This window comes from Lathyrus oleraceus, chromosome 4 (assembly GCF_024323335.1).
Source record: "Lathyrus oleraceus cultivar Zhongwan6 chromosome 4, CAAS_Psat_ZW6_1.0, whole genome shotgun sequence".
Classification (NCBI taxonomy): domain Eukaryota; kingdom Viridiplantae; phylum Streptophyta; class Magnoliopsida; order Fabales; family Fabaceae; genus Lathyrus; species Lathyrus oleraceus.
The window spans coordinates 369,814,312-369,830,173 of NC_066582.1; the positions used below are offsets into that span (position 1 = coordinate 369,814,312).

Here is a 15,862-nt window from a genome sequence, read left to right on the forward strand (position 1 = left end):
TATTGACGCCTCCTCTTTATGCATTGGGGGTGCCCTAGTTCATCTGACGCATCCTCTACCAAACCTGGTTATTTTGATAATTTTTTTAAATAATTAGTTATTTTGAAAAAAAAATAAAAATAATTATTTTTTTGAAAAAAAATTTCAAACTTTTACCTACTTCCTCTTCAAGAACACCCATATTAATCCTATTTGAATCTGCTCAAACTTCAACAAAATTCAAGAAACCGATATCCTGAATTTCAAAAAACTCCCAATATCTTTATATCTGAGTACAATTATCGTACTATGTAATCAAGCTTCATGTTAATCCTATTCATAGAGGATATGAACTCTACTATTTTCATTAACTTGTGCCATAAGACAATGATTCAATTAGTAAAAAATATGAGCATACAAAAGTATATAGACAATCATGAATATGGTATCTATCGGTTATATATAACTGTCAACTGAATATGGTTTCAGAGTTATAGATATATCCAAAACCAACAATGCTTAAAACCAACAGTACAACAGTAACAATTGACCCCAAACTCCATATAATTTAAACTATACTTAATCCGATTCAAAGCCATAAAACAGAAAGAAAGGAAATAGCATAACAATAACCAATTTCTTTTTCTACATATCATTACAATGACATTCAAGATTAGCCCATGGTTCAAAAAGTTACAGAATAATTAAACCTATAATTTAAAGCCTAGTGTCGAGGGTGAGGCACAAATTGGTATTATTCTTCAGCTCAGCCAAGTGATTATACATGAAAAGGATACCACATTTTCTCTGGATGAAGCAATTTAAGCATTCTAAGAGAAACTTGAGAAATACTCATCAATCTGCATAAAAATGCTCAGTAGACATCAAAGAGTAAATGTAATCAGAAGAACTGTTACCCATGGTTTTAAACTGCTTTCCACAAGAACGGCGACAGTAATTGTGACTACAAGTCTACAACCTATGCTTTTCAAGACTACATTACATGTTTTAACTGAACCAAAATAACATAACCACCACAACTGTAATTAAAAACCTTACTTATATGATAACAAGATGTGCATAAAGTAAACCAGGGTGTTACAATTTGATTACATTACATGTTTTAACTGAACCAAAATAAAAAACATAACGAACAGGCTTTTCCTTTCTGTTTTACAGGTAAACCGAATGCTAAATTAAGCCGATAAATAAGAGACTCGTCTGTCATCATTCATTAACTATGAAAATATGGAATACACAAAAATGCTCATCACCAATTCACCGCCACTATCACTAATTACTACCACAATAACTAATAACTAACATGTGCTTGTGATCAAAACCATAAACACATCCAACCAAGCCAACAACATATAAACAATTTCATCAATTACACCATATCTTGATAAAAACAAAAAATTGCCATTTAGATCTATGAAACACTGGCACATATATAGACACGACACACAGGACTAGTTGAATAATGCGGTAATGCGGAATACCAAACACACACCTTCAATCATCATCATCATGATCGCTCTCATCACTGAAATACCCAGCTTTCTTCCCTTTCTTCTTCGTCTTGTTGTTGTCCAAACCCTCATCATCATTTCTGTTTCTCCCCAGCAACCTTTCACCTACATCATCATCAACAACAGAAGCCCAATTATCGTCAAACTGCTCCGCAGCAATCTGACCACCCTCCTCCTCCTCCTCATCACCTTCCTCCTCCCCATCCCTATCCCTCAGACCACTAAATCCCCGTCGCGGCTTCTTAGGCTGAGGTCGCGGCCTCGGCCCCAACTGATTCTTAGGACACTCATACGACAAATGACCATGCCCCCACACTCATAACACAAAGCAGTCTCAGTATTGTACACGCGCTTCCGAATAAACTCCGGAGCACGTCCATTATCAGCAGCAATAGAAGCAGTTAGAGTCCTTCCATTGAGAATCTTCTTATTCATCTCCGCCACGGCGCGTTGGGCGTCATTACGAGAAACGAATTGGACAAACGCGACACCGCGGCTTAGGCGCGTGTGACGGTCTTTGAGAACGGTTACACGCGCGATGCGGCCGAAAGTAGAGAAGAGCGTATGGAGATCGGAGTTTGTTAGGGAGTAATCTAGATTAGAAACGTATAGCATCGATTTTGATGGTGGTAAGGGTTCACCTGTTCCTCCTATTGATGATCCTTTGTTGTTCGGTTTTGATTGGGGTTGATTACTGGATGTGGTTCCGGTGGTGGTGTTGGGGGTTGAGGACGAAGCGCAGTAGCGGTAGTAGAAAACGTCGTCGTCTTCATCGCTGTCGCTGTGTTTTCGTTTGTGTTTCTTCTTGCTTGAAATTTTTTTTGGTTCAGGTTTTTTGTTTCCAGCAACGGCGTTCGGTTTCCGGCGACGGAATTAGTTCTCCGATGCTTCTTTAATCTATAGAGGAAATCTAAGAGTGGAGAGATTCTATAATGCGTTTGAGAAACCCTAGAGAAGTGAAGCGAAACTCCAAGCGGATCTGGACATGGATCCGGATATTTTGGATTGGTTTTATATATGGTTTTATCCATTCTTATTTTTTTATAAGCAGTACTATCCATATGTAAATTGACAACTTGCTCACCGCCAGAGTACTTGTAAAGATAGCATAAAACTAAAAATTATTATGTTTTAATATTTTTTTATTTAATTGGTCAGCCACCCATCTGCATATATAAATTTTAATAATTTTTTGTTAGTATGATGCTAGATTTTTTAAGACAAAAATTTCTAGTTCGTTAGATATACAATTTTATTATATTATTTTAGATTATATTTTAATATCTTAAGATAAATAGAGTTATTGAAATTTAGCAAAAATAGAATAGAGTGAAATAGAAATTTTATTACTTTATTATTTGAATAATTAGCGATAAAAACAAAGTAAGTTTTTGATTCTGCTCATATAAAAGAGAAACAATAATGATGGAAAGTGATGAAAATTTTCATTCTGCTCATATTAAAGGGAACAATACTCGTAGAAACTGATCAATACTAGTAGAAAGTGATGTAATTTTTTATTCCTCATATCTAAGGGAAACAATGCTAATGAAAAGTGATGAAATGAAATAAAATAGAATAATAAAATTTTATTATACTGGATCTGATTTTAATTAACTCAAACAATGTAATCTTATTCTATTTCATCTCATATCACTTCATATCTTCTCATTGCATCAATTTAAGCAAAACCTTAGTCTGATAACTTCAGTTTCACAACATTTAAAAACTCTTATGTAGAATTTGTCCAGAATTGAAGAGGGCTCATCTCTTACTAGAAACTCAACAATTAATTTGTTTTCAAAAGTAATGCTTTATTTATACACTTAGATTATGTTTGGACATCTTAAAATGAAGATATAAGAATAAAAATGAACATAGTGAATCAACAAAATTAGAAGTACATACGATTAAAATGCATCAAAATCGATGACATCTTTTTAAATTTATTGAACTTTTCGCATTAGACTTTTTTCTATTGTATTATTTTCCAACATCATTTTATTTCTAGAACTCATGCATCCTATCCAAAAAAGCAAAGTTCTCACTCAAATGTTTCTTCCTTAAGACGTTCTCTCCATTCTACGAATGTTGGTGGTAGAGGACACCCTCGTTTCAAATAAGCTTGTAAAAAATGCATCTTAGTAGCAATCTGTCTAATCAAGACAACCCGGCCATTTAAATTTTTTGGAGGGCAACTTAGCAGAGGGAAAACGATTTACGAAAAACTATGTCTTGTAAACTAAACTAAAACTCAGTCATATACATTTGATATAAGATGACTCATTTCAGAAAAATTCATCCACTTTATTGTCGTTGTGGGGACACTAATTTTACTAAGAATCAAAGGATTTTGAATAGCTTGTATTTGTGCATTAGTCATATAGAGTCGCATGTAATTGTCGCACCTCAAAAAAAGATGATAATGCGATCCCTCGCGATAGGACGCGGAAAAAAAAATGTTGTTCGAAACAGAGTCGCCACCGAACTTTATTTATTCCCATGAAGGAATAGGAAAATATCGAGAAAACCTTTAGAAATAAGAATAATGGTCGTCACAACCATATTCGGGTTCGGGAGTCGATTACGCAAGGGGAAGGTATTAGCACCTCTCACGTCCGTTGTACTCAACGGGAACCTTTTAGTCTGATTTTGCTATTTGATTGTTAATTGACTGTTTATCTGCTTGCTTCGAGTAATTAGAATTGATGATAGATGTGGATGAAGACCTCAGGATGGGGGAAATGGGAGGTTTTTTATTAGTGTGCTCGCGAAGATACAGCAATCTCCTGCCTACGTATCCTTATGGTGCATAAGGAAAATCAGAGCATTCGTAGTTCGGGCCACTACGAATATTGGTTGTGTTTTGTTTTGATGAACGACTGTGTAGGTCGGCGTTCTAACGGCTAAACACTGGCTTGTCTACCCTCGGTGAAGGCTCTAGCACTGGTTTGTTGTGTGCATTAGAAAGGATTGACAGTGTTCTTTTTGAAAGGGTTTTGGTCACGCGGGGGTGACGAGTTGAATTGACGTGTTTGGATTTGATTGGTTTCGATCGCTCGAGGGCGAGAAGTTAGGTTTGATTTGTTGATGATTTGAGGAACGACGAAAGATTGAGCAATATGGTGTACACCAACCGTTCAATTCTTTCGAGGAATAATAAGGCGTGCGCCTTCTATCCCTTTTTCGTTCGAATTATTTTGAAAGTTATGTTTGTGGATGTTGAATATGCACGGTAGTGAGGCGTACGCCTCCTACTTGCTTATTCAAGGAATAACGAGGCGTACGCCACTTATTCCTTTATCCAAGTTTATTTAGCGTGTTTTAGTCGGAAGTCAATAATTTGTGCAATATGGCGTTCGCCAATTATTCAAATAATCGAGAGATGGCGAGGCGTACGCCTCTCATCTTTTATCATCCGAGATTTAATTTGAGAAAGATATGTTTGGATATTGTATTTGATTTACGAAAATAGTTTGTATTTTGAACTGGTAGGTTTGGATTTGATATGATTTGAGTTTATTCGATTGTGGTTTGACTTGATGACGAAGATTCGAGCAATATGGCATACGCCAATTAGTCGAACAATCGAAAGATAGTAAGGCGTACGCCTCCTATCCTCTTTTCATCTGAAATAAGGAATTAAAAGGTTGTAGAATTTGTAGTAATGTTTTGAAATATTATGATTTGAAGTTTAATCGGGTGACAAGAACTCACGCAATATGGCGTACGCCAATTGTTCAAGTGCTTGAGAAATAGTGAAGCGTACGCTTACTATCTCCTTTTCATCCCAAATTTATGTTAAGATAAAATCCTTTAAAAGTTAAATGGTTTGAAGATTGATTTGAATTTGTGTTATACTTTGATTTTAAAAAGTGGTTTGAAATTGTGAGTTTTAAGATTTGATCGGGTGACAAGAGCTCGTGCAATATGGCGTACGCCAATTATTCGAGTACTTGAGAAATAATGAAGCGTACGCTTCCTATCTCCTTTTCATCCCAAGTTTATGTTTAAAAGAAAATTACTTTGAAATTGAGTTGGTTTGGAAAATGATTTGAATTTGTGTTTATTAATGAAATGAAAGATTTTTAGTGTATTATTTCATCTACTCGATTAATCAATAATCAAATAGGTTTCATTGTAAGAAAGCCCAAGAGTAAGCTATGTGAGGTTGATGGCGATGCTAAGAGCAATCGACTTACCAGGGTGTTTTAAAAAATGGGCTCGATGTTAAATCGAGAATTGTATGATTTGTACTTTTTGAAATTGGTTTAGATTGATTTTGAAGTGAAATTGAATAAAATTGAAATGACATTGAAAATGATTTATTGAAGTAATGAAATAGTTTTTTGTTTGAAATGTGAAATTTATGAAAGTGGGAGAAATTAATCAATTTCTTTTTAACAAAATTAATTTATTAAAATTTGTTTAAATTGATTAATTAAATTAATTAAAATTAATTATCAAAATTATTTAATCAAATCAAATAATTAAGTTAATTACAATTAATTAATAAAAATTAAACTAATTAAATATTTTAATTAATTAATTAAACTAAAAGAGAAAAAAAATGGATATTTAACATTGATTTGCAAAATTTAATCGGGGTCACCAAATGTGCTTGAGAATCGGTCCAAACATAGCAACAATGAATTGGAATGTTGTATGTGAAATAGGAACGCGGTAAAGTCGTATAATTGATATTACAATTTTGAGCGGTATATCAGTATGAATTACCAAATCCACATTTTTAAATTCAATCAATGATCCTAATGAAATCCAAACAATTATTGCCTATCTATCATGACTTTTTATTAGAACAGAAACGCGTCATATCCAAGGAGACCTCATAAATCTAGCTAGTACAAAATAGGGAAACAAACTTTGTTCAATGTTTCAGCCAATGTTCATTTTCATTTCTATTGATAACACGCTAATGGCAAATAAACTTCAACTTTAACAAAAGATTTCCTGTAAAACCAGCACACCCAAAATAAACTTCAACTTTAACAAAAGTTTTCCTGTAAAACCAGCACATCCAACAATACAACACACTTATAATGACTAATCAAACCTAAAGTTATAACCTATAAACACATTTTGATATACCACTCTTAATAGAGAAACACATGCTAAGAATCAAAACCAAATCAAGGTTAGTCATTATTTACAGGTCCTCAATTCATAAACCAAAACTCAATCGTGACATCACCGTAAGAAACAACAGACATAGCCAGAAACTCTATCTCAAAACATACATGAGCCAATCAATTTTAACATACGAAGACTGTAAATGCAAAGAACATAAACATAACCATTCACAGTGTATCCTTGTCCGAAATTAAATGTAAACAGCATAAACCTAAATTTGATGCTTTAACAGGAATATTACCCAAATCGACCAAGCTATAACTTTCTGTTCGCTGCTCTGAGCTTGTTGGAGAAAGCTTTAATGGAGTCGGCCTTGCTGGCAGGTGGGACTCCAACACGGCAGATCGTGCGATGGTTTGAAGGAGGCCGACGGTATTGACGTTAGCGATTCGCACAGTGGTCGGATTTTGTTGGTGTAAAGGATTTTTCTTTGGTTTTGTGATGGCGGATGGACGGTTGGAGGATGAATGGGTCGCGATTTGGTTTTGACGGCGTATTGCAGGAGGTTAACGGTGAAGGGTTTTGTGATTATGGAAGCGTGGTGAGCGATGTCGTGAAGATGAAGAAGCGGAAGGCGGGGGGTTCGATTTAGGGTTTGTGAATGGGTTGAAGGTGGGTTTCACGGTGGATGCTGATGGAGGGTGACGGCGAGATGAGGGTTTGCGTAGGTGACGGTGAGGAGGTGAGTTTTGCGGGGGGGGTTTCGGTGATGGATAGCGATGGAGATGGGGGCGATTGAAGGTTGTCGGCGAAGGGTTTGGTTGAACGGGGTTTCGCACGGTGACAGGGAAGAGAGTTTAGTTGAGCGGTGATGGAGTAGGGGAAAGAGAGAAGAGAGAATGATGAAAGGGTTTTGAGGGATTGTGTGTGAGAGAGATTTAGGGAGTGAGTTTTGTAGTAGGAGAAAATGAGAGAGAAATGTCAGTAATGTTTTGAGTGGTGAGGAATGAGAAGAGCGAAGGGTGAGAGTTTTACAGCGTGAATAGTGAGTACAGAGAGGTGAGTGTGAGGGCCTTTTTGCATTTTCTTTTTTTGTCGTTTTTCTGAGGGAGCAAAGAGAGAGAAGATGGACTGAATAGTGAATGAGGGAGTTTGTTAGGAGTGGAATTAGTAGTGGAGCAGGGAATCAGAGTGAGTATTTTTTGAATTTTGTTTTTTATGGAAGAGAGAAACCAATGTAGATATATACATATAATTATCCTAAAAAATCTATCTAATATATAAAAAAAAGAAAATTAACTGATATTTATAAACAAAAATTAACTAATATTTTTAGAAAAATCTAACTAACATATAAAAACTAATTAATATTTAAAAACTAAAATTAACTACTATTTTAGAAAAAATCTAACTAATATAAAAAAACTAATTATTTAAATTAACTAATACCTAATTAAAATAGCTAAAAAACTAACTAATATTTAAAACTAATCAATATTAAAAAACTAACTAATTCTTAATTAAATAACTAATATTTTTTAAAACACTAACTTAATTATTTTAATTTAAATATCTAAAAAAAGAAAATTACCAATTAAAAATTGAGTACAAATTATTCGGAAAATTAAATAAATCACAGTCTTTCTTCGAATATTGACAATTCAACCGATTTTTTTATTCTCAAATAAATTCATTCTGATTGATATTTCCGGCATTTATTCATGATGCAAATGTGTGTCATGTTATGCGTATGATGCAAAACGAAAATGAAATTAATTCTTTGAAAATTTAAATATGCCCGGACAAAATTGGGGTACGACAACGCCTCCCATCTTTTATCACCCGAGGTTTAAATTGTAAAAAGATATGTTTAGATATTGTATTCGATTTATGAAGATAGCTTGAATTTTGGGTTGGTAGGTTTGGATTTGTCGATGATTTGAGCAAGGTGGCGTACGCCAATTATTCAAATAATCAAGGAGTGGTGAGGCGTACGCCTCCCATACTCTATTGAAGTTGTATAGTTTATTTTGTAAAATTGGGTTTGATATAAGAGGTGATTTGAGTTTATTCGATTGTGTTTTAAGTTTGATGACAAAAACTCGAGCAATGTGGCGTACGCCAATTATTCGAATAATCGAAAGATAGTGAAGCGTACGCCTCCTATCCTCTTTATTATCATAAATTTAGAATTAAATGTTTTAGAAGTTGTAGTTGATTTGGAAAATGATTTGAATATGATGGTTGAAGTTTAGAAATAATTTGAATTTAGAACCTATGTTTGATTTGAAAAATTGATTTGAAATTGTATGATTATTAGGGTTTTAATTGAATGACGAAAATCCGAGCAATATGGCGTACGTCAATTATTCGAATAATCGAGAGATAATGAAGCGGATGCTCACTATTCTCCTTTTCATTCAAAGATTAATTATTAAAAATAAAACTTTTAGAATTTATAATTAATTGGTGGAGTGATTTTAGTTTTATGGAGTTTTAGGGTTTTAAATGAATGACGAAAGTCCGAGCAATATGGCGTACGCCAATTGTTCGAATAGTCGAGAGATAGTGAAGCGGAGGCTTACTATTCTCCTTTTCATTCAAAATTAAATTAAATAATTTTTAAGAGAATACTATTTAAATACGGTGAATTTGAATTTATTTAGAATTAATATACTTTTGGGAAAGACTATTTGGTATTGGACCAACGTCAAACTTATTTATTAGAAAATAAAGTAAATTATTTGTTGACGTTAACCATTAATCCACCATTTAACTAATTATAATATTATAACAAGATAAAAAGAAGAGTTGAAAATAGTAATCGAAACCGAACTAATAAATATTTCTAATATTAGTGTTATCTTAATTTTAATTAAAACAATCAAGAATAGCTCATAAACCAAGTAGACCAAATTGGAATGTTTGGGAAATAAATAAAAAGTTAGGCCCTAAACATTGGATCAAAGAAGGCCCAAGGGACTTAAAGTAGTGTTATTTTCGGGAAGGGCCACAAGGCCCAAAATCCTCTCCTACTCAGCCAAGTGGTACCGCCGAGAAGAGAAAAGGTTGGCCTCGGTTTACCTACCGCCACGCGTATCATTGTTCATTGATAACATCATAAAGATTTTGGGAACATAATCTGACAGCACCCAAGTATCTATCATCAATAACATTAATTTACTCTTAATAATATTTTAAAAGAAGAAACAATCACCCCTTAAAGCAAAGAAATAAATCAAAATAATTTTGTCTCTCTCTCTTAAAACGACTCTTCATTCTTTCTGGAAAATATCCTTTCCCTATTAAATCGTGTGCATGGTCCCAATCCAAAACTGCAGAGAGAGAAAAAAAATTTCAAAGGAAATCGATGAACACCCTTGGGTGTTCATCCTCAAACAAACCAGGACTCGAACATGAAGTTCAAAACTTCCAACGTGACAAACGACCACAATCCCCTCAAACCTCCAAATCCTCTACGGGATCTAGAAAACAGTAGCGAATCGGAACCTCAAAGGAAAACCTAATATTAGCTTCTAACCCGTTTTCTATATCACAATCAACAACAGAAATTAACGAGTCAAAATACAACGTCAAAGCACTTTAAAGCAAAATAAAAGGGAAAGATTCCGCCGGAGCATCGTAGCCCCGACGAAGACCTGACGGCCATGATTACCTTCGGTGAGTATGTATGACGTTGTCCCTCTTCTTTTGCTTGTTGTTTCAAGTTTCTTCCTTTTCTTTCTATCCTTCTGTATCCACTCGTTGTTTTCTGTCTGATTCTGACTTTCTCCTCTAATTGATTGTCATTTCCTTTTGCACGCGATTGAAGGGGTCAAGCTCTTCAAACCCTGATTTTCAGTGTGAAAATAAGAGTTGAAATACAGAGTTTTAGCGGAGCTTTTCGGTGTAAGGTTCGTTTGGGATTCCAGCAGAGTGACGGTATTTTTCTTCTCTCCTTTTTCAATCGATTAGCTTTCCTTTTTATAGAGTGAAATGAGCTCCCCAAAATCGTGTGTGGATCCTTGGCAGATGGTGCAAAAAGGAATCATTCCGTTAGCATCAAATCTTTCTTTAGATTTTGGTGGGGACCAATGTAAATGTGGTAGGAAACGGATTTGATTGTGGTCCCAAAAAATCTCCAAATGCGTGGCCGTCTTCACTGAATCTCCCATCTAGTTTTTACTGCGGTGAAACCTTCAACAATTGAGGTAAGGAAATTGGTATTTACTGGCATATATTTTAACCTTAATTGATGACTTCTCAACTTCGATTCACAACACTTCTTCCGTTTTTGCTGATGTGAGAACTTAATACATTTAGGTATGAATTGTTGCTCAAGTATTTTCGAATCCTGTGAATCTTTGCCTTTGGTTTATCATAACAATTGTGTGCTTACAAGTCTTATGACCATTAAATTGATGCCATGTTTGATACTTGGTTTGGTATTTGGTAGGTGATCTGAATGATATTCAGGATGCTTGATGATACTTGTATGGATGTTAACCTTGTTGATGGCTGAGCTTGGATTGCTAGTCTGCTGTGATTTACATGGTGGTAGTCATGATTGCTCCTGTGATTCTATTACCATGAGGTTAGTCATATGCTGAAAACCTGTTAACTTGGAATGTGATGTTGTTAGCTATTGTGTTAGAAGTTTGAATGAAATTTTGCTATGGTAATGATTATTTTTGTTTTGGATACTTTGCTTGTGCGTGAGCTGATTTGTGGGTTGCTATGCTTGGTGATGCAGTAGTGGTTTGTGCAGTTTTTAGATCGTATATTTGATCAAGGTTAGATGGTTTGGTAACAGGTTTCTTCTTGTCATGGTTCAACATCTGTCATGGTTCTCTGATAATAGGTTCTATTGTAACAGGTTTTTTTTTTAAGCATACCCTGGCACTGTTTTGGTTTGGAGCATTACGGCGTTTAAACCAATCCCGTCTTTAGTTGATGATTCATAATGCAATGGTCCTGCCGCTATAGCTAAACCTTATGTCTTAAAAAGGTGAATCTTTAAATGTATCCTCATTTCCAAGTGTAGGCTAAGAGATACTCTCAACTGTGTTTAGCATGTTAGTTTTCTCGATTGTTTAACATCTCTGCTACCGACCAAATCCCTATCCAGTTATTAACATCAACATTCTGGAACTGAATCATCTGTCTTGGAGTTGTTAACCATCCTGCCATTGAAGGACAATCATGTTGCCAAGGTCTGCAACATGGCCTGCTGTGGGAGGAATACTCTGAACTTGCGTCTGTAGCCGTTTTTTGTTTTTTGGGTGTGACGGCTTGTTTTTGCTGTTTAGCCGTTCGGCAGCTTGTGACAGTTTTTCTTCTTTTGATCATAATCTCTTTGGGAAAATCCTTACTCATTGTTTCTTTGAATCCTGCAGGTTTCACTCATGATACCAAGTTTACTGCTTCTGGAAGTGTTTTGGTGAAGAGAGTGCATGGAGTTGTCGTGGTCAACTGTCATGATGTTTTAAGCTTATATACTTTTTTATTGTAATGTCCTGAAGTCTTTAGATCATAGGCCATGGCTGTGTGTAAATCATGAGGTCTACCAATATAACTGTAAACTATGCCCCTTACAAAATTTATTTCCAGAAGGATCGTGCCCATATGGAAAAAGAATGGTTTTGTACATCTAAATTTGTATTTTTTCATCAAAAGTAACATTATTATGAAGTCCATAGAAAACTGTTTCATTTTCTTTCTTATAGGAATTAAAAGACATTGAATCTAAATCCTCAGGAAATTTTCTCAAGTCAGGACCAGGAAATGCAAATCCTAGGCCATCCGTTAAATAGCTCTTTAGACGTGGCCCGAGATGAGTAGAAAAAAATGCTCATTTAATAAGAATGCTCGCCATGAGACGTGATGGACCATAATAATGCACCAATCTTGTAGGTCGCCCAAAAGGACTTGTTGATATGAATCAATTTGTACTTATGAACCAAATGATGCTTTTTATAATCTTGAATTAATGAGACGTGAGCCTTCGAGGCAACCTATGCATGGAGTAGATGATGTCATTGACTACAATGACATGTACCATGCTCAATGAATGAATAACAATAATATGCATCTTAATCCAGTGATCCACTTAATAAACAAAAGCTTCTTTGTGATTATTCTAATCAGTTGATTATAGTGGATTAAATCTGTGTGTATAAGGTGAAATCACTTTGGAGGGTGGACTATAGTAGCTTTGAGTTTCAAGCGAACGATAATAAAATACTTGTGTTTTTATCTCTTTGTTATTAACTTTTAAGTGGTGTTCTTGAGTTGGTAAAAAACTTTTGTTTTATAAAACTCAATTCAAACCCCCTTTCTTATGTTTTTCACACCTTCGGGGTTTGTTTTAATTCTGACGGGGCTACCACTAGCAGATTGCTTACTAAGTGTGGGGGTGTTTTTCGTGACAGTCAAGAAAGATAACTTTGTGGCTTTCATAAGACTATTGGTGATTGCAATAGTCTTGCTACAGAATTCTGGGGTGTCCTTATGGGTTTGGAGCTTGCTTGGAAGAGAGATTTCAAGAACCTTATTGTTCAAGATGGCAAAAAGACAGTAGCAGATGCTCTCCAAGGGTCGCCTTTGAAGTCTAAACAAGGTTCGACTTTGGCTAGGCATATTTTTCTTCTCCTTCAGCATTTTAAAGAAGTGCATTCATTCACATTTTTAGAAAAACTATTAAGTGTGCTGATTTTTTAACCAAACTAGATTTGTCCAGTTTTGATGGTTGTATCTGATTCGATGATAATTTTTTTAGTAACGGTTCAAATGTCTATGAGACATGCTGCCTAATGTCTCCTCATTTTAGACCTTTGATCCTCCCATTTTACTAATAAATAAATATATATTTGATTAAACAAACTTAAAAAATTATTATTTTTATTATATGAGTTAAATAGTTTAAGTTTCAAATTCTGAAACGTCCCAAAAAAATACTATTTACTTATATTCTGAATTTAAAAGAATATACATTTCAAATTCTGAGTTGTCACCAAAAAAAATTCTATCAATGAAAGCCCTAATCGTCACCAAAAATATATATTATATTTTATATTTCAAAGAATTTAAATTTCAAATTCTGAATTTATTACCATCAATTACTTCTAAAATTATTAGATTACTTTTCACAATATAAATTCATAATTTAAAATTACTGACTTAAATTTATTTATTTATCTTCTATTTTGCTAAAATTATATTTTTTTACTCTCCAATTTTTAAAACTAATATTTTGGTTCGCTATTGAACAACGCTGCATTATTTTTAGTTTTCAAAACTTTACTTTCATTAGAGAGGTACTTTATTTCAAAATTATTTTACCAAACAAAATTTATCTCAAAATAAACATCATTTTACTTTTTCAATATCAATTTCTTTCAGAATGCCATTAAATAATTAAAACTTCTTTCAAGTCATTATTCTCCTATACATTTATGACAATTTATAAAAACCTTAAACTATTCTTATTTTAGGATGGAATGAGTAAGCAATCAATAGACATTTATGAACTAATAAAATATATCATTGTTTTTATAATTAATTTTATTTTTTATTTTATTTGTATGAAAATATTACAAATATATTAAAACAAACTTTTAGAATTTTTTTTCAAAATAACCATTATTTTCAAAAATAATTCCAAAATAACCAATAATTCAAAAATATTACCAAAATAATCAAGTTTGATAGAGGATGCGGCAGATGAATTGACGTACCCCCAATGCTAGTGGCGCCTACATTGGGCCTCATGAGGAGGTGCCAATGTTAGTGGCGCCTATATATGTTTGATTGATGTATGCGCCAATTCATCTGGCGCATACACCCCCTGCTATTTTTTTTAATTATTAATATTTAATTTTTATTATTTAATAAAAAAGAAATAGTAATGAAAAAAATTCATTGATGATGTAATAATTGGTTACATTGGACTGACAATAAACTAATGACCCGTCTGATTATAACGTCCCCCTGTTCCATATCCCGGTGCGTTAGTTTATCTCCTAGGTCTTCTACAATTTTCTTGAGGTGTTTGGGGTCTTTGTGTGCTGACCTGATCGAGCGATGGTTGGTTGGAAGGTCCAACGGAAGTTCCAGCGATATTTGATAGATGTGTCATCATTTGCTCCCAATATCCGGAGGGGCTCTGGCCAACGGCGCTTCCGTATGGAGTTCGGTGCCCATGTCATCGTAGTTAGGGCGTTGTGGTTGAGTGAATTGGGGACGATATAGTTGCCCAAATTGGGTCATTGAGTCGTTTTGGAAACAAAGGAATGGTTTCTGGGCCGACTATAGTTAAACAATGGTTGGGTGTTATTGATGGGGGGCTACGATGAAGTGACCCATATGAATTATTTGGGCTATAGACAGTTGTGGTTGCGGGGTTTGATTCTTGGTTTTGTGTTTGAGTGAGAGGTATGAATGGATTGCGACGTTGGATGGTTGGTTGTTGGGTGGTTGGCATGAACGGGTTGCGATGTTGGGTGTTTGGTTGTTGTGTGTATGTGGTTGGTTGATGTTGTATGGTTGGTTGTTGGGTTTGGGTGGGTTCACATTGGTGTTGGGTGGTGAATTGTTGTGGGGCATACGATGACGAAGCATGTTGGCGTGGATCCATCAAATACCGCGGCTCAGATACAAATTGTTGAGTTGTTACCGATCTAAACCATGCCATATATTTTGTTGAGTCGGTCTTGCACCATGGATATCTGGTTCGTTCAAGATGTGTTGTCTTTGATTCCTCTATGGACGACACATGTCTTTTGCAAAGTCTCTCCAATCAGAATAATCCCATTGTGCATCAACCCTTTTTTGATGTCAATTCCCCAAACACGTGGGAGATTCTGGAATCTGTTGTAGCATTCAGAACTGCAGTTTGACCCGGTCACTCTGGTGCATTTCCACCATAGTGAATCGGATAACCGGTGTCTTCGTTGTCCAAACTGCAGCATCGTCATGGTTCACATCATGATCCAGACCCAGATATGGCCTCCAGACAAACTGTAAAACAATACGAAACGATTAGATGGAAAATAATTTGAGAAGTATTTTTAAATTAAAATATAGTTGGGTAGGATTATTACATCGTCATGTCCAATGTGGTCCAATAGATTTCGATAGACTACAATAGCGTGTTTCAGACACCTGTTGTAGTTCATTCCCCTTACTGACCACCTAAGATAAAAAAGAAGTGAAAAATATTATTTACTATTAATTATAATATAAAATATAATTAACTAAAT

General features: G+C 34.7%; 1 pseudogene; it reads right to left on the reverse strand.

Annotated features, from left to right (window-relative positions):
- Window positions 1-1,494: 1,494 nt before the first annotated feature.
- LOC127137483 (U11/U12 small nuclear ribonucleoprotein 31 kDa protein-like) lies at window positions 1,495-2,366 on the reverse strand (annotated as a pseudogene).
- Between the last annotated feature and the right edge of the window lie 13,496 nt (window positions 2,367-15,862).